Source organism: Acyrthosiphon pisum, chromosome X, assembly GCF_005508785.2.
Source record: "Acyrthosiphon pisum isolate AL4f chromosome X, pea_aphid_22Mar2018_4r6ur, whole genome shotgun sequence".
NCBI classification, from domain to species: Eukaryota; Metazoa; Arthropoda; class Insecta; order Hemiptera; family Aphididae; genus Acyrthosiphon; species Acyrthosiphon pisum.
The window spans coordinates 101,756,224-101,762,876 of NC_042493.1; positions in this window are offsets into that span (position 1 = coordinate 101,756,224).

Sequence of the window (6,653 nt, forward strand, 5' to 3'; positions counted from 1 at the left end):
GTTTAATTGAAAATCACTCGGTAGTTTTTTAAACTATCGATAGTTAAAACTAGTCAGTTCCGCTAACGAATGAAAACTATCGAGGAATTCATTCGATGGTTTTAAAAACAATCGATGAATAATAATATCTATTCAATTGAAAAATCACTCGGTAGTTTTTTAAACTATCGATAGACTATCGATAGTCAAAACTAGTCGGTTGCGCCCATCACTAATAATAATGTAATTTTACACCATAATGTATCGGTACATGATAAAACAAATTTTCTGTATTTAAAAGTTAAATACAGATAATGTAATAAAAGTTAAATTAAGTTTAGGTAAGTATAAGTAATTAATTAGATTACAAGGTATTGATAAATTGAGTACATTAAATTGTATACTTATTTTTCCAAGGTCATGCTACGTATGGTTTCACAAAATACTGGCAAAGTCTTTAACTTATTTCCAGCGCTGAGTAAGAAAGTCTCGTTCTATTGTTTTCTATATTTCCCTCGGTATCTTCATAGAACAAGTCAAAATTATCTTACTGAATTCCTTGTGGAATTGAGTGCGTAACATCATGCACTCGAATCAAGTTATGCAAAACGCATATAGCTTTTATCACTATTTCAATTTTTTCAGTTTTAAAATTGATGGGTTGTTTCAATATTTTAAATTTAGATGCCATAATTTAAAATGCACACTCAACTGACTTATGACCTCTGGATAATCTAATAATATTAAAATAATTTGAAAGTTACTAGTATTTTAATCATTAATTTGGTTTTATAAAAATAAATTACCTGTAATTAAAAATTCTTTTTATCTTCGTCAATGAACGTCTTGGATAGGGTCTCATAACGTTGTCGAGTAGGGGAAATACCTCATCTGCAACGAAGTAATAGGGAAATGCTGGATCGTTTTCTTCGTGTGGCAAACAAGCATTTTCGGGAAAGTTGAGTTTTTTTTAAAATAATAATTTACCAAATGCAGATTCTTTAAGAACTCTTAAGTCGCTGTTCCGACTTTATTCTCCTACATCAATAGTGATAAACTTTCCATCAGTACTGCTGTAGCCATTAAAACAATTGAAAAGTATCCTTTGTAATTGAAATATGTCGATCCTGAATTTACTGGTGCCTTAATTCGTATGCGCTTGCCATCTATACTAGGTACCAACACAGTTTGGCAAATTCCATAGCTCATTATATCGATCAGAAATAGTTTTCAACATTATTTGATTAGGTATGGGCATGTATAGAGGCTGTAAAACTTCCCATAGGGCTTTGGATGTCGTTTCTATAATATTACGAACGGTTGTTTCACCTCTCAAAAAATAATATAAAATTGATCTCATTGAAACTTCTCCAGAAAAATACCTATACATAAAAATAAAACTTTCCTGACACAACCCTGATAGAAATTTTGTAATAATAATATTATAATAATATTTTTAGTCAGTCATTTGCTATCAGGGAAGTATATTTTTTAAATGATTTATTATCCATAATATAATTTCCATAGTTTTTCGTATGTATCAATTATTATTATACCTATAATCATTATTTTCTTATTATTTAGTACCTATCAGTTTTACAATGAGTTGTGTTTACTTATATTTTTTTTTACAAGAAATTACATCTACGAGATATTTATTATCCTTGAAGTTCATATTTTTATATTTTATATTCAATCGATTTCTCATGTAGCGATTTTCTTATTTTGCTGTTAAAATTTTTCTTTTTCTTTTAATATCAATAAAATATTATTTGCTGGGACCAAAAGCTAATTAAAGAAAAATTAATACGAGACTCCTAATATATTGTTTCGGTAGCAGTTGTAAAATATTAAAAATACAATGTAACATTTTTTTTTTTTTTTCATAAGCATTTAAATTTGAATTTTGACAAAAATTATCAAATTTAAAATGTAATAATTATTTTGTATTTAAAAATTTATAAAATGTTCAACTTTTATATCAAATGTTTGAAAATTTAAAACATGGTTCTATTAAATAGTTTATAATATATAAATTACTTTTCACAATATCAATAAATATACTTCGTAATATCATAGGTTGACTATTATATATTATATTATGTATTTAAATAGTGAGTGAATGTAAAGAACGATGGAAAAATTTGAGATCTTGCTTTACAAGACATTTAAAAGCCAAACCTTCGTCGGGATCAGCTACCAAGTTCAAAAAACCATATTATTTAGCAGAGTTTTTACATTTTGTTGAACCTTTTACAAAATCACGGAAACAGTCAGGTTAATATTTTTTTCATAGTATAACAATAATATTAAATTAATATTAATTGTAAGATAAATTTAAAAAAAATATAAATCTCTTTTTTTCATAGGTAATATGCCAGTTTTACCATCCTCAAATAATGAATGTAGTGAGCAAAACGAAAGTATTGGTAATTTTTCCGAAAGTGAAGAAGACAACATTGACAGTAATCCAATTGAAGATAACCCAAATGATTCAAATTCAATTTTCGCTGAACCAAAACCACAACAATGGATCTCTAGTACCAAAAGTTCATCTTTTCAGAAAAAACAACGTTCAGTAGGACTAGAAGAAGTGAATAAGGCAGCTTTAGATTTTATCGCAAAAAAAAAGAGGTCAGATCATCCTGTAGAAGATGTGGATTTATGTTTTTTTAAAAGTTTATTACCAGATATGAAACTTATGAATCCTGAACAAAAAAGGCGTTTTAAATTGGGTGTGTTAAGCTTAATTGGAAACATACTTGATGAACCTAATGAAACTATTCCTATACAGACTGAGCAAAATCTTTACAACACTGGATATAATAGAGAATATCAGAACACGGAAAATAATATTATTTATTCTACAACTCCATCAAGTTTATCTTCTCCTTCAACATCAATGCCCATATCGCCTCCACTGGATTTAGTACAGCAGTCTACTAGTCTACAGTTGAATCAAAACAACTCTAAAAATTAGTCGTATAAATGAATAATTATTAATATTTTATGTTATTTTATTTTTATTGTTATTTTAAAACAATATTTTTTATTATTATTTAAAATCAAAAAAAGTTTTTTATTTACTAATTTAAATGAAGTTGTTTTTATAATTTTGATTTTCTTTCGATTTGTTTTATAATATAAGGTAAAAAAAAATTAGTTTACATACAGATTAATAAAGGTTATTATTTATTGTTATAAACTATTAAGTAGACTTACCAGAGAGTAAAAAGTAAACGTTCTCGAGGACACACTGAACGTCTATAATTGGTATCCTTTTTTTGAATTTTAGATCCTACAAGTTCAACCGACATATCAAAAGTTTTTTTCTCCATTCGATAGAAAGTTTGAAATCGATCGCCATCTTCAAGATCTTTAAATACTGAAAAAGTACCACGTCCACGACAGTTTTCACGCCAAAATGGATGAACCCAATAATTTCGAACTCTTTTATGATTTGCGTTTAAGATTTTTAAAAAGTTCAATGCACATAACGCGTCTTCTTCGTCTGAACTCATCTTAAGTAGTGAACTAGTGGTGTGAAAGTGCAAAAGTTTCATGCAAGAAAAATATCACGTCAGTTGTATTATCATTTCGATTAGTGCATTTGTGTCACACGTTATGTCACTCGTCACATCACGTGTCTTGTCACTTGTAACATGTTGTAGTCATGTTACTTTGGTGAGCGTTGCGTAAGGCACGAGACCACTTTTTTGGATAATGTGTTTTTACCGTAATATTAATCTTATAATTAGAATAACAAACAATACAAAAAAAGGTGGGTAAGGGGATGTCGCTCTGCTGTACAGTAGGTTAAAAGTGGGTCACTGTATAATGGATAATACGTACTATTTTACGATAAATAACCGTCATGACACATGAATATCATGTGTAGGTATATCTGGCTACCTATATAATACGGACAAACACGAAAATACCATATATTATTATAGTGTATAGCTAGAATTGGAATGATGGGCAATTATGTAAAAAAATAATAACGCATAGTTCTTAACATAACCTAACCTGAACATAACCTGAAAAACAGCAGGTACAATAAATACAATTTCGGGACGTATCACAATACAAACGCGGTTCTGCCTAACTTGGTGTTAAAGATATAAATGATAACACTTAACATATAGGCGCATTCACAGCTACGTCGTGTGTCGTGTAGTGCGAGGGCTTGGTTATTATATGGTTACGAATGGTAACCAATATGGTTAATACGTTGAGCAGTATTCAATTCTTGGTATACTTGGTTGAAACTTGGTTATTACATGATACAAAAAAAGTAATATCCCATCAAAATACGATTTGATCGACACGACGCAGCTGTGAATCTGGCTTAACATAACATAAGTGAGATTAACAATTAATTAACACGGAATGTATATAAGCACTGCTGTAGGTATGCAATTTAATCTCGAAAATAATATTAATAATGATATAATAGCCTTTCCAATATAAAGGTACCTACACGCACACTGAAACGATTTCGCAGCGTTGATCGATAAATTATGCTTGCAAAATAATATAATATTAACTTCGAGGATACAATAATATCGTTACGGCTGCTACAACATATACAAATATGTAATATAATGAACATTTATTTCAATTAGGTACTAATAAATCTTCAAAAAAAAATATTGACGATTATAAAACAGATTTTGTATAAAAATTCCTGTTTTTCCTTAATTATTCTTTTTTTCACGGCGCTTATGAAAACTACTGAAAATTGTCACTTTTGACTTTTTACAGAGGGTACGATAAAAAACCTTCACGACACTTCTCTATGACATCATTGAACAATATTAACTAATCTCAGTTATATTTATATAATTTATAATGAGTTATTTTTATCGTCAATGCATTTATTATACAACGGACTATACCTAATGTTACTAATAGATCATACGCCACCGCGATTCCGATAACGTTTGTATAATCGCTAATTTCCAGGAACCTGTCCCCACTGGTCGACGCACACACATTACATTAAACGCTAATGACGTCATGGTAACATTCTCGGTGTCGCACAAATTAACAGAATGACCCCAAGCCATAAGACATATTATTATACATGTCAATAATTATCTAGATATTCATATAGATCAATTTACCTAGATAAGTCCAAACACTGGTTGTAACTAGTTGGTACTTTGATCATAATAGTAATAATAAATAAGAATAAAAAAAGGTGGGTAAGTGGATGTCGCTCTGCTGTACAGTAGTCACTGTATAATGGATAGTATTAAATTTGAATTCAATGATATAATATAACTGTATAAGAAAAACGATTCTGAGCGGAGACGGTTTGTCAGTCTAGGTATTAGACATACCTATTATAGGTAGGTATACTTATCTATAGTATAAGTATTAAAAAAAAAATTGACCTATAATAGGTATTAATAATAAATTCCAAATTAATCATATCACAATATCCATCAGGTAACGCGTTGTACATCAACAACAAACCGTGGTACTATCATAGATATATAATAGTATACTTTAGAAGTTTCAAGTACCCACAAATAATATTATACAATCATTACAATCACAACAAAATAAATAAAATATTTATTCCAGGTTTTTTAATATGTAATTTCGTCCAAATTTGAACTTAAAATGACTATAAAAATAAACTGTGCTAATGTATTTCTTAGAATTTTTGGCAACGGAATTAAATATTTACGTGGAATCTTGTTTTAAATTTTCAATCCTTAGATATAAAAGTTAAACATTTTATAAATTTTTAACTACAAAATAATTATTCAATTTTAAATTTGATAAATTTTGTCAACATTTTAACTTCATATGCTTATAAAAAAAAATTGTGCCTATGTATTTTTAATATTTTTCAACTGATATTGTAAAAATGATATCAGAAGCTTTGTATTAAATTTTTACACTTCTTGGCCCAACAGATAAAACTTTATTGATAATTTTAGAAAAAAAACTAAAAAAAAATGAAAACTGACAATGTCCATAAACAGCTCAAAACAAGTCAAAATATTTTGAAAATATTATGGTGTATATAAAATGCTAATATAAACATTCAGTCAAAATGTCATGTATCTACTGTCATTTTTTTTAAAGTTACACCAAAAACCATATTATTTCGACTACTTATCGTGTACACAGACACAAAAAAAAAAATTTTAAAAAAAATTTAAAAAAAAACACACATCATTGTAAAATCAATACATTCATCGTTCTACTCAGAATCTAAAATACACATCATTGTAAAATCAATAATTTCGTCGGTCCACTCAGAATCTAAAATAAAATTAATATTAAATAAAAAAAGCACGCTATTGTCTTTTGTGATTTGTCACACACTCGCACTATTCGCAATTGACCTATGGTCTTACCAATAGCCGATAAGTGCATAATATCATTATTGTGGCTACACGCTTAAAACAAAACTATAATTTGTATTTAGACTTTGAATGAATAATATAATTATTTATTTTGACCACTGATTTTATACAGTTATATTATATTGTACATTTAATAACAAATTATTAGAACAACACAATTACGAGATATAAGTGGTGGGAAAATACTTTCTTGGCGGAAGTCAACTAATGTTAGTACCTATTTACTTGGCACTATCATTTTCCACTAAAATTCAAATATTTATTATTTTACACAGTTTTAATGGT